This window comes from Scyliorhinus torazame, chromosome 5, assembly GCF_047496885.1.
Source record: "Scyliorhinus torazame isolate Kashiwa2021f chromosome 5, sScyTor2.1, whole genome shotgun sequence".
In the NCBI taxonomy this organism is placed as follows: domain Eukaryota; kingdom Metazoa; phylum Chordata; class Chondrichthyes; order Carcharhiniformes; family Scyliorhinidae; genus Scyliorhinus; species Scyliorhinus torazame.
Genome location: NC_092711.1, coordinates 73,723,248 through 73,748,512, shown reverse-complemented (window position 1 = coordinate 73,748,512; position 25,265 = coordinate 73,723,248). Strand labels below are relative to the sequence as shown.

At 47.2% G+C, this 25,265-nt stretch overlaps 1 long non-coding RNA gene across 1 annotated transcript; it reads right to left on the bottom strand.

Annotated features, from left to right (window-relative positions):
* Nucleotides 1-120: 120 nt before the first annotated feature.
* On the bottom strand, nucleotides 121-23,121 carry LOC140418449 (uncharacterized). The gene is made up of 5 exons (XR_011945047.1): nucleotides 23,058-23,121; nucleotides 22,233-22,339; nucleotides 15,346-15,998; nucleotides 2,717-5,391; nucleotides 121-314 (listed from the first exon to the last, which is right to left on the bottom strand). It is a non-coding gene; the product is annotated as an uncharacterized lncRNA (long non-coding RNA).
* Between the last annotated feature and the right edge of the window lie 2,144 nt (nucleotides 23,122-25,265).

The following is a 25,265-nucleotide window of genomic DNA, read 5'->3' as shown; positions in this document are numbered from 1 at the left end:
GAGAAATTTCTTCAGCCAGAGAGTGGTGGGTCTGTGGAATTCATTGCCACAGAGGGCGGTGGAGGCCGGGACGTTGAGTGTCTTTAAGACAGAAGTTGATAAATTCTTGATTTCTCGAGGAATTAAGGGCTATGGAGAGAGAGCGGGTAAATGGAGTTGAAATCAGTCATGATTGAATGGTGGAGTGGACTCGATGGGCCGAATGGCCTTACTTCCGCTCCTATGTCTTATGGTCCTTCCACGTTGAAAGGCCGGTCCTGATGAATCAAGTGTCTCTGTCAGATCTCAACATGATGTTTGCATCTGCAAATATTCTGTAAAAGGTGATTGCATTGAATTACTGTGAATATATAAGACACAAACAGGCCTTTTTGGCACAGATTCTGCTGCTGTCCTCACTTGGCACAAATCTCCTACTGTCCCACCTATCTCATCTTTCCATGGTAATGAATTGCACATTCCAAACCTGTAAGTAAATAAATTTGTCCATATTGCCCCCTTTGATTTATTCATAACTTCTTGAATTTATGACTCATTGTTTATTGATGATCCCTGTTATTGGACTCTCCCACATCATCCCATAGTGGGCAGCATGGTAGCATAGTGGTTAGCACAATTGCTTCACAGCTCCAGGGTCCCAGGTTTGATTCCCGGCTGGGTCACTGTCTGTGCGGAGTCTGCACGTTCTCCCCATGTGTGCGTGGATTTCCTCCGGGCGCTCCGGTTTCCTCCCACAGTCCAACGATGTGCAGCTTAGGTGGATTGGCCATGCTAAATTGCCCTTACTGTCCAAAACTGCCCTTAGTGTTGGTTGAGTGGGGTTAGTGGGTTATGGGGATAGGGTGGTGTGGGCTTGGGCAGGGTGCTCTTTCCAAGAGATGGTGCAGACTCGATGGGCCGAATGGCCTCCTTTTGCACTGTAAATTCTATCTATCTATCCCTTTCCAAACTACTGATAATTTTAAAGATTTGTATCAGGCCACTGCTTAATTCCTTGTTTTCAATAGAAAAAAGGCCCCACTCCATTTAATATTTCCTGACCGCTGTAATCTATCATTTTACAAAAGTCAATGCAGGATAGAATTTGCAAAGAGACAAACCTTTCTGTTGGGTTCAGTTTGTTGTGTGCAAATTCTCCAATTCTAACCCCCTGTAAAAGGAGTTTACAAAAGCCATCACTTTCAGTCCAGGATAGAAATTCTGAACAGGCAATTCTAATTTCTCTGGCAATTTTGGACAAGGGGGTAGCACAAGTGGATAGCACTGTGGCTTCACAGCACCAGGGTCCCAAGTTCGATTCTCGACTTGAGTCACTGTCTGTGCGGGGTCTGCACGTTCTCCCCGTGTCTGCGTGGGTTTACTCCGGGTGCTCCGGTTTCCTCCCACAGTCCAAAGACATGCAGGTTAGGTGTATTGGCCATGATAAATTGCCCTTAGTGATCAAAAAGGTTAGGAGGGATTATTGGGTTACGGGGATAGGGTGGAAGTGAGGGCTTAAGTGTGTCGGTGCAGACTCGATGGGCCAAATGGCCTCCTTCTGTACTGTATGTTCTCTGTTCTAAACCCACGCAGACACAGGGAGAACATGCAGACTCCGCACAGTGAGCCAAGCCAGGAATTCAACCTGGAGTTGTGAAGCAATTGTGCTAACCACTATGCCGCCGTGCTGGAACAAAGAAATGTACAGCACAGGAACAGGCCCTTCGGCCCTCCAAGCCCGTGCCGACCATGCTGCCCGACTAAACTACAATCTTCTACACTTCCTGGGTCCGTATCCTTCTATTCCCATCCTATTCATATATTTGTCAAGATGCCCCTTAAATGTCCCTATCGTCCCTGCCTCCACTACCTCCTCCGGTAGCGAGTTCCAGGCACCCACTACCCTCTGCGTAAAAAACTTGCCTCGTACATCTACTCTAAACCTTGCCCCTCTCACCTTAAACCTATGCCCCCTAGTAATTGACCCCTCTACCCCGGGGAAAAGCCTCTGACTATCCACTCTGTCTATGCCCCTCATAATTTTGTATACCTCTATCAGGTCGCCCCTCAACCTCCTTCGTTCCAGTGAGAACAAACCGAGTTTATTCAATCGCTCCTCATAGCTAATGCCCTCCATACCAGGCAACATTCTGGTAAATCTCTTCTGCACCCTCTCTGAAGCCTCCACTTCCTTCTGGTAGTGTGGCAACCAGAATTGAACACTATACTCCAAGTGTGAAATTGCTGTCCTCATTGATTTGAGTAAAAAGTGTACGGTCTTATTTATTGTCCCCCGCCCCCATCCTCTGATGTGAACCATCCTCCAGTGTCTGAAGCGGGATGGTGCCAGTTAACCTGGGCCTGTTCCCGGGAGGGAGAAGCTCCGCAGCTGCAAACCAGGGAGCTGACAATGATTGTGAAGGGTTTGATCCAGCTCACAATGCCCGGGGACTGATTGACGGCGGGTTCGGACCAATGGGAAGAGGGGGCGGGGCTAGAGGATGGAACCAGTGCAGCCGGTCCTTCAGCCAATCAGAGTGAATGGGAGGCGGAGCAAAGCCGGGGCTCTCGCTCCCTCGGCATGCGCCAGGCGACCCGGGCCTGTCTCGGGAAAAGCCCGAGTAGCTTTCGCCGGTTCAACTGTATCCGAGCTTCGTATTCGGAGTTTCGGGCTACACGGAGTGTTTATGAAGCCTCCCGACGCACCCGCCGGCTCCATCCCTCCCTCAGGACTCACCAGGCGGGATCTGACCGGCTCACGATTTCCACCCGATCGCCTGAATCCTGAACTGTCAACCAACCAACGTGTGAGACCGGGTCCCAGCCCCGCCCCTTATTCAGTCTGATTGGTTGGAGGACCAGCAGCTCCGCTTGGTCCTCCAGATGCGCCCATCTCTTGCAATTGGTCCAGAGCAGCAGTCAATCAGTCGCCGGGCATTGTGAACTGGAGCATGCGCAGTGCCGATGATGCACCAGGCTGCGAGGTTTCACTGAAGCCCGGTGGAGGCTGCAAATCCCAACAAGAAGTTTCCGGGCTCGGCTTTGCATTGAGCTCCATGGAGACAGCTGCGGCCTGCCCCCGGTGACAGGCCTGAGTTAACGGCCACAGTTTTTATAGAGGCTGCAAACCCGCAGGGGGAAATAAATCAGAGATAGAGTTTGTTGTGAAACCAATGGGTTATTGTAAAACAGGAGGTCAGGGTTACAGTCAACAACGACAACTTCTATTTATAAAACACCTTTAACATCATAAATCATCCCAGTCAACTTCACAGGAACATTATAAAACAAAGTCAGACACAAAAGGAGATATCAGGACAGGTGACCAAAAATTTGGTCAAAGAGGTGAGTTTTAAAGAGAGTTATAAATAAGGTATGTGAGGTGGAGACGGGGAGGTTTAGGGAGGGAATTCAGTTCTTGGGTCCGAAGGAACTTAAAACCGCGGCGGAGTAATTAGAATCGGGGGTGTGCAAGAGTCCAGGATCAGAGCTGTGCAGATATCTCAGGGGTTTGTGGGGCGGGAGGAGATGACAGAGACAGGGAGAGATGAGGCCATGGAGGGGTTTGAAAACAAGGGTGGGAATAGACTGGGAGCGAATGCAAGTCTCGGACACAGGGGTGATAGGGGGAAGGAACTGGCTGTGAATTAAGACATGGGTAGCAGACTTTTGGATGGCTTTACTTTTACAGAGGTAGAATGTGGGAGAGCAGCCAGGTGTGAAATGGAATTGTCGAATCGGGGGGTTACGATGGCATGACCGAGGTTTCAGCCCCAGGCGCACAGACACAGGAGCGAGGCCGGATAATGTAACGTAGGTGGAAACAGGAAGTCTTAGTGATAGCACAGACATGAGTCCAAAGATGTGCAGGTGAGGTGGATTGGCCATGCTAAATTGCCTTAATGTCCAAAAAGATTAGGTGGGGTTACGGGCATCAGGTGGAGATGTCAGCTGAGGTAGGATTCTCTTTCCAAGGGCCGGTGCAGATGGACTGAATGGCCTCCTTCTGCACTGTAAAGTCTATGATTCTATGAGGTCAGAAGCTCATATTGGGATCAAATGTGAAACAAAGTTTACAGAGACTGGCGAAGTCTCAGACCTTTGCCAGGGAGAGGGATAGGGTCGGTATGTCAGGAATGAAGGTTGGAGCAGGAAACGAACAGTGGATTCAGTCTTCCCCATATTTGATTGAAGTTATTTAGTCAGCAGAAAGAGAACCAGAATGGACCCTGAGTCTGATATCCGGTGTAACTTAGTTCGAGTGGGAGAGGAAGAACGAAGGAAACCCTGGAAGATTTGGAGAAACAACCTTCGTGATTGCTCATCTAATCTCCACACAGTCAGTTCTGGACACAAGGTTAACATCTGTTATTCTGTTTGCTCAGTCAGGGTGATTCAGATTAATATCTGTCATAAGTCATGAATGAAGTGACTTATAAAGCATATTCTTACCTCTAATGAGAACTTTGGTAAAAGGATGCAGAAATAATGATCTAATACTTTATTTGGATTTCAGCCCCAGGTAGGAGGGAGTGTGTGGGATGGGGATTTACAGCTTTGGGGACAGAAGAGAGAGAAAAATGTTCCCCAGAAACTGGAATTATCTGTTCTGAATTTCTATCCCGTACTGATAGTGTGCCCTTTGAAAATACCTTTTCCAGGGCATGAGGAGAGGATTTTCAGACAGGAAATACAAACCAAATATCACATTAAGATCTGACTGTGTCACTCAGTTGATCAGGACCTGAATATCCTCAGACGATGAATGTGGAATGAAAAATGTTTGTGGGAAAATATTTCAAACATCAGTGTCACTGGTAAAGCACCGAGACCCACACAACACACACCCGGGTGAGAGTGTTCCAGTGAACTGACTGTGGAAGGAGCTTTAACCAGTTGCAGCCTGAAAAAATACCACACCATTCACTAAGGGGAGAAACATACACGTGTTCTGTGTGAGGACGAAGCTTCACTTGATTGTCTAAAGAGGAAATGCACAAAGACACTGACTCCATGGAAATACCGTGGAAAGGTGGAGATTGTGGAAGTTGGATGTTCAACAGTTTAGTGAGAATCGGGTCAAAGGAGCAAAGGGTAAGTCTCACAGACAAGATGAGCTCTGAAGGAGCATGATGGGAGAGACCAGGAAAAGAGGGGAAAGATGAATTTGGACAAGAAAGGACTTTCGAGGCAGTTTTACTGAGTGGTTTCGTGGAAGAGGAGCAGCAGAATCAGCTGATCGGTTTGTTTCAAATGGGTGGGGTTTTCCAGCCCTTCCTGCTGGCTGGATCTTCCAGTCCCACAGGTCTCTCGGTCTGCTGTTCCGGTTCATTGGTTGTCTCATTGGGTTCGCTGTAGGTCTCTTGGGGTCTGTGGAAGAACTTCTGGAGCTTCATTCGTCTGACGAATTCCCTGGAACGGAGAAACTAGGATATCATTTTCACAGCCTTGAACACGTCATCGAAGAAGACGAACATCTTGCCAAAGGCATCCCGACACCCCCACTACTTGCCTTCAAACAACCGGGCAACCTCAGACCATTGTTTGCAGCAAACTACCCAGCCTTCAGAACAGCGACCATGACACCACACAACCCTGCCATGGCAACCTCTACAAGATGTGCCAGATCGACATGGATACCATCATTACATGTGAGATCACCACCCACCAGGTACCCAGTATACTCGTGCGACTCGGCCAATGTTTTCTACCTCATATGCTGCAGGAAAGGATGTCCCGAGGCGTGGTACATTGGCGAGACCATGCGACAATGGATGAACTGACATTGCGCGGCAATCGCTTGGCAGGAATGTTCCCTTCCAGTCAGGGAACACTTCCGTCAGTTAAGGGCATTCAGCCTCTGATCTTCGGGAAAACGTTCTCCAAGGCGGCCTTCAGGACGCGCGACAACGTAGAATCGCCGAGCAGAAACTGATAGCCACGTTTCGCACACATGAGTACGGCCTCAACTGGGATCTTGGATTCATGTTGCATTACATTCACCCCCCATCATCTGGCCTGGGCTTGCGAAATCCTACAAACTGGCTTGGCTTGAGACTATTCACACCTCTTTAACCTGTGATTATCCCTCTCTCCAGTCGCACCGTCTGGACCTTTAAAGACTTAATTACCTGCAAAGACTCGCATTCAAAGAACTATATCGCATCATTGAATTTTTCTATATATGTGTTTGTGGAATCCACCTCTTCATTAACCTGAGGAAGGAGCTGCACTCCGAAAGCTAGCGATTCGAAACAAACCTGTTGGACTTCAACTTGGTGTTATAAGACTTCTTACTGTGCCCACCCCAGTCCAATGCCGTCATCTCCACATCATAAATCGGAAGTATTTAATGCTTCTGCCAGTTTCGAACAAGGCACCTTTCGCACGTTAGGTGAATGTGATAACCGCTACACCACAGAAGCAGCTGGCAGCACAGTACCCAGTGGCCCTGTGCAACATTCAACTGCAGTCTTGCTGCAGCTTTCAATGGTTCGGCTGGAAGGCCAGGTCACTTATTACATGAAGACAGCGGTTCCTTTAAAACAGATGTCTCAACTTGTAAGACTATGAGATTTAGAACTTATATTGAACTTTAGCATTTGTTCAGCAAATATCCAACGGAACAATGCTCTCTGGTCAATCATTAATGCATCACAGGGCAGCACAGTGGTTAGCACTGCTGTCTCACGGCGCCGAGGTCCCAGGTTCGATCCCGGCTCTAGGTCATTGTCCTGTGGAGTTTGCACATTCTCCCCGTGTTTGCATGGGTTTTGCCCCCACAACCCAAAGATGTGCAGGGTCGGTGGATTGGACACGCTAAATTGCCCCTTAACTGGGAAAAAGTGAATTGGGTACTCTAAATATTTTATTTTTTAAATCATTAATGCATCATTCTTATCTTCCAACAGAAAATTTCCACCAATTTTACTCAATATGTTTCAGTATTCAATATATTTATTTATTTGTTATATATGACTTTGTTTTGAATTCAATAGCTCTCGAATCTTCACTCTTAATAACTCTGAAATATACACCATTGAATTGCAAACACGACTGACCAAGAAAAGAAAGCTTTTCACTGGGTAATACAAATCCCATGAATCTTTGTTCAGTTTGACCATTGTCAGCATTTGAACAAAGTCAAATATAGTTAAATGGAAGAGAATTGAGAATTATGTGTTGCTTATATTTGACCCCTCTGTGTTTTGGTGTGAAACATTCTGCAGCCTATATACCGTTAATGTATAAGAAAGGAGGGGTGACAGCAAATCCGCACTGAGCCTGGATTTCCTCATCTCCCTGAGTGGCTTTTCCTGTTTCCCTGTCATGAAGGCCGAATCTTTCAAAAAGGTGGTTCAGTTAAATCTCTGCCATTTCCTCGAATTCAGTTACAGTATTGTTTGTGTCTGTCTATATGAGCATACATTACCATTAGATATGTTTCAGATGCTGACTAAAATGTTAATCTGCGTCTACAAAGCCATTAAAAACCCCCCGGACTGGAGGCCTGGGTAAATGATATGGCGGGGTTCATTAAACTGGAGCAGATAAAGTTTGCCCTGAGAGGATCGGCTCAAGGGTTCACCAGGCGGTGGCAGCCATTTCTCGACTACCTAGGGGAACGTTAGAGGGAAGACAGATGACCAGCAGCAGCAACCCAGGGGGGGAGGGGTTTAGTTTAGGTCAAAGATAAAGGGGTTTTGTTACTTGTGTATTGTTTAAAATTTCTGTATTGTTATTGTTGCGTTTGCTTTGTAAGAGGGGAAAAATTGTTGTTTGGGAAAAAATTCTCAATAAAACATTTATAAAAAAAAAATACAAAGCCATTAAATTCTTTTGTGAACTGAGCAAACTGCCAAGATCCGCACTTTGTTTTTTCATGTCTGGACTTATCTGTCTGGACTGTAGAACAATACTTTTCACTGTACCTCATTAATAAATCAAATCCAATCAAAGAGACATTTTCTTACTCATCTTCAAATTGAAAAGAGTCTTCTTAAAACTTATTTATTCATGGGAGGTGGGGGTCACTGGCTGGACCAGCATTTACTGGCATTCCAATTGCACTTGAACTGCGTCTCTTTTGAGGCTATTTCAGAGGGCACGTTCAAGTCAATCACAACATTGCTGTGGATCTGGAGTCACGTGTAGGCCAGGACACGTACGGAGAGCAGATTTCCTAAAGGAATTTGTGACCCAGACAGGTTTTTCCAACAATCATGAGACGTTTAATTTGAGACTTTTATTCAATTTCAATATCTTTCATAGGCAGATTCAATCCCAGATCCCCAGAGCATTAACTTGGGTCTCCGGATTACTAGCCCAGTAACAATACCATTACACCACTGCCTAGCCCACATAGTCTTGGCAGAATATGATGTTTTGTAACTTCCCAAAGTTATAAAGGAATTGATTTTTTCAAACAAATTCTGATAGTTCTGCAGTTTCTGGAAACATTTTGGTTGATCTTGTTTATTTTTTAAAATAAAGATCGAGTCTTTGCAATATAACCTAATATACCAAGTCACTAATGATAATCAATGTTCGCTACTGAATAATCATTAATTTATTTATTGTTTTTTCCTATGAAATCAATACATAGTTAAATCGGAAAGGGACAGAAGGTGAAATGGCTGCAGGAAGCCACATGTTTGAGGTATAAAAGGGCTTCCTTGACCTTGTTACTAATGACAGTGAATACACTATGAAAAAAACAATTTTTAAACTAAATGTGATTACACATGTGTACTTACAGCTTCCTACATTACAACAGTGAATATGTTTCAAAAGTACTCCATTGGCTTTAAAACAGTTTAGGAGGTCCAGTGGTCATGAGAGGTTTTATAGAAAAGTACATTTGTACTAATTGTCTTCAAACTAGGATACATTACACTCAGTGTCCTCACCAAAATCATTGATAAAGATTGAGTCATAATTTTGTGTAATAACCACGTCACTGATACCATTTTGCATACTCTGTGAATCTCCAGATACACCATATCCACAATTATTTGTTCTAAAACACATCAAGTGTGGAATGCACGGTCTATAAATGGTGCTAGAATTTCATTGGACTGTAACATCCAAAAAGGAATTTGGTGCATTCTGAAAAAAATAGTCGAACTGTGGGATGAAATGGGTCATGGTACAATACTAGCATGGAACAAATGGGCCAAATAGACTCCTCTGTGCTCCAGGAGCCTGGTGTACATGGAAAGCGAGTGGTAATGACCTGGAAGCTACTGCCTATGAGGGTAGGAGATGCAGAGATGACGGCTTTCAATAGGAAATTGGACAGGCACTGAGAGAAATAAACCACAGGGATTTAGTGATAGAATGGGCAATGGACAGACTGGCTTGCTCCATAGAGCCGACACCGTCTCAAAGGGCTGAATGGCCTCATTCCCCACCCTCCAGATGCTGTGATCTCAGGAGAGAAATTCAGCTGCTCCAGTCACTCCAAGTAACTGGAGTCCCTCAACTCTGGTGCCATTCTCATTAATGTCCTTTACACCCTCTCTAAGAACTTCATATCTTTCCCAAAGTATGGGGCCCATATATAGGGTTTCATTGCAGAGGGATAGAATTGAAAAGCAGAGGAATTGTTCAACTGGGGTCAGACTACACTGGGAGCACTGTCAACATTGGTGATCTCCATTTAGAAAAAGGAAACAGAGGCGCTGGATAAGGTGCAACAAAGATTCATAATATACAGAACTGAGAGCATTTAACACTCAGGAAAGGCTGGGGCTGCTTTTTTCTGGAAAAGAGAAGACTGGTGGGTGACCTGATGGAATCTTTAAGATTATGAAGGGATTCAATAATCCAATAGGGATTTCAGTAGAAACCTCTTTATCGAGCGAGTGGTGAGAATGTGAAACTCGCTACCACAGCGAGTGGTTGAGGTGAACAGCATGAATACATTGAACGTAAAGCTAGATACATACATGAGGGAGAAAGAATAGGAGATGCTGATGGGGAGATGTAGAGGGGTGGGTGGAGGATCATGTGGAGCAGAAATACTGACACAGACCATGGCTAACCTCAGCCGGTATGGGAAGTTAACCTGTGCTGGTGGTGTCACTCAGCACGAACCAGCCATCCAGCCAACTGAGCTAACCAATCCCCGTGTAAATCTGTAATAATTCCTTCAATATTAGTGATTGCCTGTCTCGCATCATACTATTTTATGTACATTTCCAGTGCACCTCAGACAACTTGCCCCTCATACCCTAATAGTTTTCTTCTGTGAGAAGCACCAAGATAAATTAAACAAAAGAACCGTGTAACAACATAGCCCAATTTCATGGCAATGTCGCATGATGTTTGGAGTTTCCAAACAGAAATGGTAATGAAACAGCTTGTAACCTCCAAACCCCCTTTCACTCTTTGATCCTTGTGAAATGTGAAACCAGATATTCGCAAGAAGACTCAGAAAGATTCAGCCCACTGGAGGCAAAGTCGTGAGTCCGGCCAGTCCAGCAGAAAGAAACCCTCTGACCATCCCCATTGGCCAACAGAATAAACAAACTGCAGTCCTTGATGTAATTGAGAACAGAAACAATAACAGCAGAATCCAATCCCTGTAATCAGTTGTGAACTTGTTGGTGTCTCAGGAACTGCGATAAATTAATAAAATCCCTTCACACATTGAGAGCAGGTGAACGGCCTCTCCCCAATATTAACTCCCTGGTGTGACTGCAGACGGCATAACCGAGTTAATCGAGCAAATAGACGTAAACGGGTGTGAGATAATGGGGATTATGGAGACATGACTGCAGGATGACCAGGGATGGGAACTGAATATATTCAGTGTTTAGGAAGGACAGACAAAAAGAAAAAGGCAGTGAAGTGGCAGTGCTGGTTAAAGAGGAAATTAATGCAATAGAGAGGAAGGGTATTAGCTCCGACAATGTGGAATCTGTATGGGTCGAACTGAGAAACAGCAAGGGACAAAAAAAATAATGGACATCGTACATAGCCCCCAAACTGCAGTGGTGATGTTGGGATTAGCACAAACAGGAAATTAGGCTGATTGTAGAAGTTTCTATAGGTATGTGAAGAGAAAATGATTGATGAAAATAAATGCATCTTCCTTACATTCAGAAACAGGGGAATGTATAATAGGGGACAAAGAAACTGCTGGGCAAATAAATACATAATTTGGTTCGGTCTTCACAAATGAGGGCACAAATCAGATACCAGAAATGTTGGGGACGCAGGATTTAGTGAGAGGGAGGAACTGAAGGAGATCAATATTAGTAGAGGAATGGTGTTGGGGAAATTGATGGGATTGAAGGCTGATAAATCCCCAGGGCCTGATAATCTGCATTCACAAGTAGTTAAGGAAGTGGCTCCAGAAATAGTGGATGCATTGGTGGTCATCTTCCAGGATTCTATAGACGCTGGAACAGTTCCTGCAGATTGGAGGGTGGAGTATGTAATTCCACTATTTAAAAAGGGATCTAGAGAGAAAACAGGGAATTTTAGACCAGTAAGCCTGACATCGGCAGTGGGGAAATATCAAGAATTCATTATCAAAGATTTTTTAGCAAAGCACTTACAAATCAGTGGCAGGATCAGACAGAGTCAGCATGGATTTATGAAGGGGAAATAATGCTTGACAAATCTACTGGAATTCTTTGAGGGTGTAACTGGTAGAGTTAACGAGGGAGAGCCAATGGATGTGGTATATTTGGACTTTCAGATGACTTTTGACCAAAGTCCCGCACAATATATTAGTGTGTAAAATTGAAGCACAGGGGATTAGCGGTAGTATATTGAGATGGATAGAAAACTGTTTGTCAGGCAGGAAACAAAGAGGAATTAATGCTCTTTTTCAAATTGGCAGGCAGTGACTAGTGGGGCACCGCAGGGATCCCTGCTGGGACCCCAGTATTCACAAGATATATTGATGATTTAAAAAAAAAATTTTAAGTACCCAATTCGTATTTTCCAATTAAGGGGCAATTTAGTGTGGCCAATTGACCTATCCTGCACATCTTTGGGTTGCGAGGGTGAGACCCCTGGAGACAGGGGGAGAACTTGGCTCCACACAGACAGTGACCCGGGGCAGGATTGAACCCTGGTCCTCAGCACCGCGAGGCAGCTGTGCTAACCACTGTGTCACCCTATATATTAATGATTTAGATGAGGGAACAAAATGCAATATCTCCAAATTTGCAGATGACACAAAGCTAGGTGGAGGGTGAGCTGCGAGGAGGATGCAGAGATCCTTCAGTGTGATTTGGTCAAGTTGAGTGAGTGGGCAAATGAATGGCAGATGCAATATAATTTGTAGAAATGCGAGGTTATCCACTTTGGGATCAAAAGTGAGAAGGCAGACTATTATCTGAACGGCCATAGATTAGGAGAGGGGTCTATGCAATGAGACCTGGGTATCCTCGGATACCAGCCATTGAAGGGAAGCATGCAGCTACAGCAGGCGGTAAAGAAAGTAAATGGTATGCTAGCGGATTGGAGTACAGGAGCAGGGTTATCTTGCTGCAATTGTACTCATTATACTCAAAGAATTATTCTAAGATAGGATCTATGCACATTTGGAAATGAATGGTCTTATTAGTGACAGACAGCATGGTTTTGTACGAGAGACGTCATGTCTCACTAATTTGATTGAATTATTTGAAGAGGTGACAAAAATGATTCATGAGGGAAGGTCTGTGTATGTTGTCTACATGGACTTCAGTAAAGCATTTGATAAGGTCCCTCATGGCAGGCTGGTGCAAAAGATTAGATCACATGGGGTCAGGGGTGAACTAGCTGGATGGATCCAGAACTCGTTTCCCCACAGTAGACAGAGGATAGCAGTGGAAGGGTGTTTTTCCAAATGGAGGTCTGTAACTAGTGGATTCCTCAGGGATCAGTTCAGGGACCTCTGCTCTTTGTAATATATATATAAATGACTTGGAAGAAAACGTAGCGGGTCTGATTAGCAGGTTTGCGGGTGATACTAAGATTGCAGGAGTTGCGGACAGTGGTGAAGATTGTCAGAGAATACAACAGGATATAGATAGGCTGCAAAATTGGGCAGAGAAATAGCAGATGGAATTTAACCCGGACAAATGCGAGGTGATGCATTTTGGTAGATCCAGTGCAGGTGGGAGCTATAAAATAAATGGCAGAACCATCAGGAGCATAGACAAGCGGAGAGATCTGGGCGTGCAGGTCCACAGATACTTAAAAGTGGCAGCACAGGTGGAAATGAAAATGAAATGAAAATCGCTTATTGTCACGAGTAGGCTTCAATGAAGTTACTGTGAAAAGCCCCTAGTCGCCACATTCCGGCGCCTGTTCGGGGAGGCTGGTACGGGAATTGAACCGTGCTGCTGGCCTGCCTTGGTCTGCTTTAAAAGCCAGCGATTTAGCCCAGTGAGCTAAACCAGCCCCTTATGGTGGTGGTGAAGAAAGCAGATAGCATGCTTGCCTTCATAGGACGGGGGTATCGAGTATAAAAGCTCGAACATTGTGTTACAATTACATAGAATTGGTTTAGCACAGGGCTAAAGTGCTGGCTTTTAAAGCAAACCAAGGCAGGCCAGCAGCACGGTTCAATTCCCGTACCAGCCTCCCCGAACAGGTGCCGGAATGTGGCGACCAGGGGCTTTTCACAGTAACTTTATTTGAAGCCTACTTGTGACAATAAGCGATTTTCATTTCATTTCACATAGAATGTTGGTTAGGCCACATTTGGAATACTGTGTCCAATTCTGGTCACCGCACTACCAGAAGGACGTGGAGGCTTTGGAGAGAGTACAGAAAAGGTTTACCAGGATGTTGCCTGGTATGGAGGGTATTAGCTATGAGGAGAGATTGAATAAACGGGATTGTGTTCCCCAGAGAGACGGAGGTTGAGGGGCGACCTGATAGAAGTTTATAAAATTATTAGGGGTATAGATATGGTGAACAGTTGGAGGCTTTTTTCCAGGGCGGAAATGACAATTACAAGGGGACACAAGTTCAAGGTGAGGGGGGAAAAGGTTCAGTGGAGATGTGCGGGGGAAGGTTTTTACAAGTTAGCGACTTTTAAGACTTATCTGGATAGCCATATGAACAGACGGGTTCTAGAAGGATACAGGCGGTTGGTCTAGATAGGACACGTGATCACCGCAGGTTTGGAGGGCCGAAGGGCCTGTTCCTGTGCTGTATTGTTCTTTGTTCCATACAGGGCCTTGGTGAGGCCGTACCTGGAATATTGTGTGTAATTTTGGTCTCCTTATCTGAGGAAGGATGTTCTTGCTCTAGAGGGAGTGCAGCGAAGGTTTATCAGATTGATTCCTGGGATGGTGGGACTGTGGACTGACGTATGAGAGATTGAATCTGTTCGGATTGTATTCGCTGGAGTTCAGAGAACGGGGGATCTCATAGAAACCTATAATATTCTAACAGGGCTTGATAGGGTAGATGTAGGAAAGATTTTCCCGAAGGCGGGAGTGTACAGAACCAGTGGTCGCAGTCTGAGGATACGAGGTAGACCATTTAGGACAGAGATGAGGAGAAATTTCTTCAACCAGAGAGTGGTGAGCCTGTGGAATTTGTTACTACAGGAAATAGTTGAGGCCAATACATTGTATGTTTTCAAGAAGCAGTTAGATATAGCATTGAGGGCGAAGGGGATCAAAGAATATGGAGGGGGAAACGGGATTCGGCTATGGAGTTGGATGATAAACTATGATCAGAATGAATGGCGGAGCAGGTGCAAAGGGTCAAATTATCTCTTCCTGCTCCTATTTTTTATGTTTCTATGTAATCCCTTCCCACACTAAGAGCAGGTGAATGGTCTCTCCCCAGTGTGAACTCGCTGGTGTGACTGCAGACTGGATAACTGTGTGAATCCATTCCCACAGAGGGAGCAGGTAAATGGCTTCTCCCCAGTGTGAACTCGCTGATGTCTCTGCAGGATGTATGTATCAATAAATCCCTTCCCACACTGAGAGCAGGTGAACGGCCTCTCCCCAGTGTGAATTCGCTGGTGTGTCTGCAGGCTGGATAAATCACTGAATCTCTCCTCACACCGAGAGCAGGTGAATGACGTCTCCCCAATGTGAACTCGCTGATGGCTCCGCAGACTGGCTAACCAAGTGAATCCCTTCCCACACTGAGAGCAGGTGAATGGCTTTTCCCCAGTGTGAAGTCGCTGGTGTGTCTGCAGGATGGATAACGAAGTAAATCCCTTCCCACACTGAGAGCAGGTGAATGGCTTTTCCCCAGTGTGAAGTCGCTGGTGTGTCTGCAGGATGGATAACGAAGTGAATCCCTTCCCACACTGAGAGCAGGTGAACGGCCTCTCCCCAGTGTGAATTCGCTGGTGTGTCTGCAGGATGGATAACGAAGTGAATCCCTTACCACAGATGGAGCAGGTGAATGGTCTCTCCCCAGTGTGAACTCGCTGGTGTGTCTGCAGACTGGATAACTGTGTGAATCCATTCCCACAGAGAGAGCAGGTGAACGGCTTCTCCTCAGTGTGAACTCGCTGATGTCTCTGCAGGATGGATGAATCAATAAATCCCTTCCCACACTTAGAACAGGTGAATGGCCTCTCCCCAGTGTGCCTGCGTCGATGAATCTCTAGCCTCGATGGGAATCTGAATCCCTTCCCACAGTCCCCACATTTCCACGGTTTCTCCATGTTCTGGTCTCCTCGTGTCTCTCCAGATTGGACAATCAGCGGAACTTTGTCTACACACAGAACATGTGCTCTGTCTCTCCTCACTGTGAATGGTGTGATGTTTTTTCAGGCTGTGTAACTGGTTGACGCTCTTTCCACAGTCAGTTCACTGGAACACTCTCACTCGGGTGTGTTGTGTGGGTTTCGGTGCTTTTCCAGTCACGCTCACATTTAAAATCTTTTGAAGCCGACAGATTAGACAAACATTTCTCCTTCTCGCCGATGATATTCAGAGCCCAATGATATTCAGATCAGAAGGAATCGAGTGAGTTTGTCACATCGAGACGTGATGTTTGAGATTTCTGTCTGTAATTCCGCCTCTTCCAATATCCTTTAAAAACAATTTACAAAAGTCATCATTGTCAGTAGAGGATAGAAATTCAGAACAGACGGTTCTAGTTCCTATGGGGCATTATTTCCTCTCTCGTTCTCCAAAAGCTGTAAATCTCCATCCCACACACTCTCCCTCCATTCTCACTCTGCTGTATCTAATACTCACCCTCCCAATTCTCCTGAAGGTGCTCATTCATCTTGATTGACAGATCCAAGCTCAGCTCACTGCTTCTTGACCAGGACACAGCTGTTAGAACAGGAGCAAGAATAGGCCATTCGGCCCACCGAGTCTGCTCAACCATTCAATGAGATCCTTGGCCGATCTACCTCAGCACCATTTTCCCACACGGTCCCCATATCCCTCGATCACTTCAATATCTAGAAACCTATCAATATTTGTCTTGAACATACCTGATGACTGAGGCTCCACATTCCTCTGGGGTAGAGAATGCCAAAGCTTCACCACATCCTCGAGTGAAGAGATCCCTCCTCATTTCAGCTTTCTCTCTATTTTCCTACCTGTTCCCCATAACCCTCAACTCCATTGTCAAAAAATATCTGTCAAACTTTATTTATTTAAAAAAAAAATTTTTTTTAAGAGTAGCCAATTATTTTTCTTTGAATGAAGGGGCAATTTAGCGTGGCCAATCCACCTAACCAGCACATCTTTGGGTTGTGGGGGCGAAACCCACACAGACATGGGGAGAATGTGCAAACTCTTTAGATCAAATAGTTTGGATGGGGTGGTGTTTGTGCAGTGTGTCCAGGAAGCTTTTCTAACACAGTATGTAGATTGTCCAACCAGAGGAGGGGCAATATTGGATTTAGTACTGGGTAATGAACCAGGGCAAGTGATAGATTTGTTAGTGGGGGAGCATTTTGGAGATAGTGACCACAATTCTGTGACTTTCACTTTAGTAATGGAGAGGGATAGGTACGTGCAACAGGGCAAGGTTTACAATTGGGGTAAGGGTAAATACGATGTTGTCAGACAAGAATTGAAGTGCATAAGTTGGGAACATAGGCTGGCAGGGAAGGACACAAGTGAAATGTGGAACTTGTTCAAGGAACAGGTGCTACGTGTCCTTGATATGTATGTCCCTGTCAGGCAGGGAAGAGATGGTCGAGTGAGGGAACCATGGTTGACAAGAGAGGTTGAATGTCTTGTTAAGAGGAAAAAGGTGACTTATGTAAGGCTGAGGAAACAAGGTTCAGACAGGGCATTGGAGGGATACAAGATAGCCAGGAGGGAACTGAAGAAAGGGATTAGGAGAGCTAAGAGAGGGCATGAACAATCTTTGGCGGGTAGGATCAAGGAAAACCCCAAGGCCTTTTACACGTATGTGAGAAATATGAGAATGACTAGAGCGAGGGTAGGTCCGATCAAGGACAGTAGCGGGAGATTGTGTATTGAGTCTGAAGAGATAGGCGAGGTCTTGAATGAGTACTTTTCTTCTGTATTTACAAATGAGAGTGGCGATATTGTTGGAGAGGACAGTGTGAAACAGATTGGTAAGCTCGAGGAAATACTTGTTAGGAAGGAAGATGTGTTGGGCATTTTGAAAAACTTGAGGATAGACAAGTCCCCCGGGCCTGACGGGTTATATCCAAGGATTCTATGGGAAGCAAGAGATGAAATTGCAGAGCCGTTGGCAATTATCTTTTCGTCCTCACTGTCAACAGGGGTGGTACCAGGGGATTGGAGAGTGGCGAATGTCGTGCCCCTGTTCAAAAAAGGAACTAGGGATAACCCTGGGAATTACAGGCCAGTTAGTCTTACTTCGGTGGTAGGCAAAGTAATGGAAAGGGTACTGAAGGATAGGATTTCTGAGCATCTGGAAAGACACTGCTTGATTAGGGATAGTCAGCACGGATTTGTGAGGGGTAGGTCTTGCCTTACAAATCTTATTGAATTCTTTGAGGAGGTGACCAAGCATGTGGATGAAGGTAAAGCAGTGGATGTAGTGTACATGGATTTTAGTAAGGCATTTGATAAAGTTCCCCATGGTAGGCTTCTGCACAAAGTAAGGAGGCATGGGATAGTGGGAAATTTGGCCAGTTGGATAACGAACTGGCTAACCGATAGAAGTCAGAGAGTGGTGGTGGATGGCAAATATTCAGCCTGGATCCCAGTTACCAGTGGTGTACCGCAGGGATCAGTTCTGGGTCCTCTGCTGTTTGTGATTTTCATTAATGACTTGGATGAGGGAGTTGAAGGGTGGGTCAGTAAATTTGCAGACGATACGAAGATTGGTGGAGTTGTGGATAGTAAGGAGGGCTGTTGTCGGCTGCAAAGAGACATAGATAGGATGCAGAGCTGGGCTGAGAAGTGGCAGATGGAGTTTAACCCTGAAAAGTGTGAGGTTGTCCATTTTGGAAGGACAAATATGAATGCGGAATACAGGGTTAACGGTAGAGTTCTTGGCATTGTGGAGGAGCAGAGAGACCTTGGGGTCTATGTTCATACATCTTTGAAAGTTGCCACTCAAGTGGATAGAGCTGTGAAGAAGGCCTATGGTGTGCTCGCGTTCATTAACAGAGGGATTGAATTTAAGAGCCGTGAGGTGATGATGCAGCTGTACAAAACTTTGGTAAGGCCACATTTGGAGTACTGTGTACAGTTCTGGTCGCCTCATTTTAGGAAGGATGTGGAAGCTCTGGAAAAGGTGCAAAGAAGATTTACCAGGATGTTGCCTGGAATGGAGAGTAGGTCTTACGAGGAAAGGTTGAGGGTGCTAGGCCTTTTCTCATTAGAGCGGAGAAGGATGAGGGGCGACTTGATAGAGGTTTATAAGATGATCAGGGGAATAGATAGAGTAGACAGTCAGAGACTTTTTCCCCAGGTGGAACACACCATTACAAGGGGACATAAATTTAAGGTGAAAGGTGGAAGATATAGGAGGGATATCAGAGGTAGGTTCTTTACCCAGAGAGTAGTGGGGGCATGGAATGCACTGCCTGTGGAAGTAGTTGAGTCGGAAACATTAGTGACCTTCAAGCAGCTGTTGGATAGGTACATGGATTACGGGAAAATGATATAGTGTAGATTTATTTGTTCTTAAGGGCAGCACGGTAGCATTGTGGATAGCACAATTGCTTCACAGATCCATGGTCCCAGGTTCGATTTCGGCTTGGGTCATTGTCTGTGCGGAGTCTGCACGTCCTCCCCGTGTCTGCGTGGGTTTCCTCCGGGTGCTCCGGTTTCCTCCCACAGTCCAAAGATGTGCGGGTTAGGTGAATTGGCCAATGATAAATTGCCCTTAATGTCCAAATTGCCCTTGGTGTTGGGTGGAGGTGTTGAGTTTGGGTAGGGTGCTCTTTCCAAGAGCTGGTGCAGACTCAGGGGGCCGAATGGCCTCCTTCTGCACTGTAGATTCAATGATAATCTATGATTAATCTAGGACAATGGTTCGGCACAACATCGTGGGCCGAAGGGCCTGTTCTGTGCTGTATTTTCTATGTTCTATGTTCTATGTCCACACAGAGAGTGACCCAGGGCCGGGATTCGAACCCGGGTCCTCAGCGCCGCAGTCCCAGTGCTAGCCACTGCTCCACATGCTGCCCTCATATCTGTCAAACTTGTGCTTCAATATATTCATATATTCAATGACCCCCCAGATACAACTGGTCCCTGTGGAAGAGAAATCCAAAGACTAACAACCCTCTGAGGGAAGAGATGACTGGAAATCTATAATGGAGCTGCAGTCTTATATTACAAGACGAGAAATAATTATACATTTACTTTATTACAGAACGGTAAATAATATATCTAATCTGTACCATGTAACAACACTAGACATATCTCTGTCCATTATTAATTTAATTGCCCTGAAATGTCTGCCATCTCCTGGGGAATCCACCCATTTAATTGTGAACATTAGGAAAGAGACAATCCTTTTTTGAAATAAATTTAGAGTAACCAATTATTTTTTTCCAATTAAGGGGCAATTTAGCGTGGCCAATCTACCTACCCTGCACATCTTTGGGTTTTGGGGGTGAGACCCATACAGACACGGGGAGAATGTGCAAACTCCATACGGACAGTGGCCCAGGGCCAGGATCAAACCCGGGTCCTCGGCTAACCACTGAACCACTGTACCTGCCCTTATAGTGATGACTTTTGTGAACGCCTTTTACAGGATACTACAAGGGGAGGATTTACAGATGGAAACTCAAAACAAACTTCACATCAAGATTTTACAGTCACTCCATTCATCAGGACCTGAATATCATTGGCCCGTGAATGTGGAAGAAGAAATGTTTGTCTGTGGGAAAAGATTTTCAAGATCAGTGTGACTAAAAAAAAACCCGATTCACACATGACTCGAGTGAGAGTGTTCCAGTGAACTGACTGTGGAAAGAGCTTTAACCAGTTACACAGTCTGAAAATATATCTCACCATTCAGAGTGGGGAGAGACCGTATACGTGCTCTCTGTTGGGACAAGACTTCAACAGATCGTCAAACGTGGAAAGCGACAAGGACACCAGCAGCATGCTGAAACCATGGAAATACGGGAAGGGATTCAGGTCCCTATGTGAGCTGGAGACTGATCACCATAGTCATACCGGCGGCAGACCATTCACCTGTTCTGAGTGTGGATAGGGATTCACTCAGTTATTCCAGTGAGGATTTATCCTCGAGGTGGGCAATATCATCGTTCTTTTTCTTTTTGTTCTGAGAGGGGTTGCCCCGCCAGAAGCTGGTGAATGAGAGTGAGATGGGGGCTGCAGTTGTTGAACCAGTTTTGGCTGGTCTTGTCTGGGTCTGAGCCTGGGGGGGGGGGTGGGGGGGTTTGGTTTCAATTTATGTATTATGTGGGGCGTTGGCAGGAAATGGGGTTGGGAGAGAGGGGTTAGCTTGCTGGTTATGACTATAGAACTGTTTTTGTTTTACTCTCAGGGCGTGTGTGGCGGCCATCTTGTGTGGGCCCTTGGCCTGTATCTTTTGAGGATTTACTCGATCGTCCCTCACGATGGAAATGGCTGACTCCATGATGGGGAAGTGGGGGTGGGAGACCCTGGATTCGGCTGGTCATCTAGAATGTTAGGGGATTGGGTGGTTCAGTGAAGAGGTCGAGTGTTTTTGCTCACTGAGAGAATCCAAATGCTGGTGTGGTGTTCTTGCAGGAGACTCACTTGCAGGTTAGAGATCAGACCAGGGTGGCACAGTGGCGCAGTGGTTAGCACTGCTCCCTCATGGCGCTGAGGTCCCAGGTTCGATCCTGGCCCCGCGTCATTGGCTGTGTGGAGTTTGCTCATTCTCCCCATGTCTGCATGGGCTTCGCCCCACAACCCAAAGATGTGCAGGTTAGGTGTATTGGCCACGTGAAATTGCCCCTTAATTGGAAAAAAAAATAATTGGGTACTCTAAATATATAGAAGAAAAAAATAGAGATCAGACCAGATGGCAGCGGGGTGAGCCAAGAGTTTCACTCAGGCTTTGACGAAGGGCTCGAGCTGCTGCAATTCTAATCAATAAACAGATTCCTCTTTCGGTCACTGGGCTTGTTGCGGACACTAATGGGAGATACATGGTGGTCAATGGGTCGTTGGCAGGTACATTGGTGGTGAATGTCTATGCCCCTTACTGGGACGATGGGCAGCACAGTGGTTAGCACTGTTGCTTCACAGCGCCAGGGACCCAGGTTCAATTCCCGGCTTGGGTCACTGTGCGGAGTCTGCACGTTCTCCCCGTGTCTGCGTGGGTTTCCTCCGGGTGTTCTGGTTTCCTCCCACAGTTCCAAAAGATGTGCTGTTAGGTAATTTGAACATTCTGAATTCTCCCTCAGTGTACCTGAACAGGCGCTGGAATAGGTGACTCGGGGATTTTCACAGTAACTTCTCTGCAGTGTTAACAATAAAGAATGTGGCAATAATAAAGATTATTATTATGCAGCATTTGTGAAAAAAATGTTGGGATCCATCCCAGACCTGGACACAGATCAATTGATTCTTGGAGGGGACTTCAATTGTGTTCTGGATCTTAAATGAACTGGTCCAAGCCCATTCAACCTCTACAATATCACAGAAAAAGGAAATGAAACCAGACAGACCATCCGACATCGACCAAGGCACCAGAAACGACAATGCAAACCCGGCAAAAGATTTTTTAAAACTGTTCCCATCAGCAGATTATAAAAGGATGACGGGACACAGATTTAAGGTTGTGAACAAGATCTACAGGGGAGATAGGAGGTAGTCATTTTATACAATCTGGAACTCAATGCTTACACACAAAGGTTGATAATCTCCAGGTCCTGATAATTCGAACAGTGGTGTCAGAATTTGATGTGAGGATTGGTTGTGAGTTTCCTGTCTGCGAATCCCTTTCTAAGCCCCTGTGAAAGAAGTTTACAAAGGCACCATTGTCAGTCCAGAAATTTAATTCAGGAAAGATAAATATTTCGCCTGGTTTGAATTTGCTGTGTGTAAATCCTCCCCTACTAATCCCCTGTAAAACGAGTTTCCAAAATTAATCACCGTCAGTCCAGGAAAGAAATCCACTACATTCTCCCCTCCTGTTCCCTGATCCAGGATGCACACTCACCCCCTTGTCATCAGCACTCCCCTGATTTGAAGGTGATGTTGACACAGGATTGCGAGTTTCTGCCCTGCATCTTCATGTGACTGAACAGAGCCGCAGAGCTTTGAACACATGGGCAGGATGTCCAATGAGACAGTGAAATCCGGAGAGCAGGATTTGCTTCCTTTTCTTTCCATCTCTGTCACCGCTTTGCATCATCAATAAGACATTTAGACTCAAAGACTAATCGAGTTTAATGGACAAGTTGTCTCCATTCTGAACAATGGGGAACAAGCTCCTCCCACTCATTGAAACATCGCCCCGACAAAGATGACAAACGCGCATGCGCCCTGATGCACATCCAATAAAGATGGCGGCCGTTAACCTGAGCCAAAAGGAGTTGCAGTTCTGCTCGGTACAAACTGGGTCCCGGAACTTTTTTTCCGCGGTTTGCGGCTGACAACAGCTTTACACAACGTTACCGCCCACCCTCTCCATCTCTCGCTCCCTCCATATTGTTAAGCGCCTCTTACCAATTTACGATCTGAAAAAGACTTCCTTCTCCTTCGCCATTACCCACACTGCGCATGCTTCAATCACAGCGGCCCCCGCCCCTCATTCACTCCGATTGGTTGGAGGACCAGCCGCCCTCACTCGGTCCTCCACTACCGCCTCCTCTTCCTATTGGTCGAGACCTGCCGTCAATCACCTGGACATTGTGACGGTGACAGATGGTGAGAACAGCCACAGGCTCAGGCTGACTCGCTGTTTGTTCCTGTCTCTGACTCCTCCGCCTCCCCAATCCCCTCTTCTGCTGCCCCACCCTCTGTCCTCCCTCCCCTCTGAGGTGGGAATGGGACCACCTGGGACTGCAGGCCCTGCCCTCTGTCTGAGGTGGCAGTGGGACCACCTGGGACTGCAGGCCCTGACCTCTGTCCTCCCACCCCTCTGTCTGAGGTGGAAGTGGGACCACCTGGGGCTGTCGTGAAGACCAAGGGCTTTGTTTTGGGTCCCACAGGGCTGAAGAGCGCCGTCCACCCACCTATTCACCACCTGTGTCGGGTGTGGGGCAGCCTGGGACATTGTTTTAGGCCCCTCCAGGGCTGAAGAACGCTGTCCCGTTCTGCTGTTGCCCTGCAGCACCTTCCCTCGTGGCATCTGCTGTTGTGATGCCACGTCCATTCCCCCCTTTCCCTACTACCCTGGTCTCAGTTACACCGCCGAGCTGTACCAGGGATGGCCAGGGGCATCCTCCACTCTGCCGGGGGCAGGGCGGCCAAGAACCAATGCGGGGGCGGCCCTCTCGCCTTTCCACCTACTAATGAGGCAAATGTTATGCCCACCCCACCATGCCCATCGAGGCGTGCACTCATGCGATGGCCGGGGGCTTCGGCGACTCGACCATTGTAGCCGCCTCTAGGATGTACGGCAAGGGCATGATTTTCCTGAGGGCCGAGCAGGCGATCCACCATGTCTTGGAAAGGGGGCTCACGGTGGGCGGGAGACACGTGGCGGTGGATCCACTGGAGGCCATCGCTGAACGTGTGGTTCTTTCAAACGTCCTGGCCTACCTCCCCACCGAGCTTCTCCTCCCCATCTCAACCTACTGGGGGAGGTCAGGTCCGGGGTGGAGCCACTGACACTCGGCCTGCGGGACCTCTCCCTCCGCCATGTAGACCACTTCCGGCGTCAGGTTTTTGTCCGCCTGACCCGGGAGGAGGTCACAGAGGGAGGTTTTGTGGTTTCCCACCAAGGGGAGGACCATAAAGTGTTCTGGTCTGTGGCTGGCATGCGGTGCCATGCCTGCAGAGGGCTGGGGCATATTCGTCGGAACTGCCCCACCCTAATGGCCACCACCAACACCACCTCCAGCGGCTGTGGCTGGCACTGTCCCCATCCCCTCTACCACCTCTTCGTCTTCCCAACAGCCGGCCCCTGACAACACCGGAGGAGCCTCCGCTAGACCAGGAGCGGCCTAAAAAGGCCAAAGACGGCACAGCGGTTGGACCGCGCCCATCCACAACTTGGTCCCATCACGGGTACTGACCCTGTGCCCGCCCCAACCAACTCTAAGGCCGCAGCCTGACCTTGGGACACATCTGCCGCCTCGCAACATCCTGGGGTGCCTGGAGAGACCACCACACGGGCTCCAGAGGGCAGTGGGGACCCTATGTACGGCCCCGAGCATGAGGCTGTTTCAGCCTCACCACAGTCCCAGGGGCTGGGCGATGCGCGGGGGGGGAGGGGGGTGGTGTTGACGCTGCTGAGGGCCCTCCAGCGGTGGAGGCCCCGCAGCAAGGTGATCCTGCCCCCTGCAAGCTCCGCCTGCCTCGGGTGGAGGAGCTGGTGCATCTCGCTACCCCCTCTCCAGGCGAGCGGGGTTTGGTATCTCCTGTGTTTATTCCCATCACCCTGATGCCCAGTCCCGTTAAAAAGGTCAAGGTGGCCTCCAAGGCCACCGAGATGCCCGAGCATGGAGGCCCGGGGCCTGGCGGAGACGTGACTCCCGAGGGCTCGTTCCGCCCGGTACAGTTTTACACCCCGGTCACCTCCTTTTGTTCATCGCGGCAGCCACCAGTGTCCTTATATACTCGGGTCATGGGCGTGCGACGGCGAGGAAGGCTCCCCGCTCACAACACCCAAGCAGATGATGCCAGGTTCCATCCCAGAGCTGTTCCCGGGGGACCTTGGGGGTCTCTCCCAGGGCTCGGCATCGACGGCGGGGTCGGAGCCGTCCACGG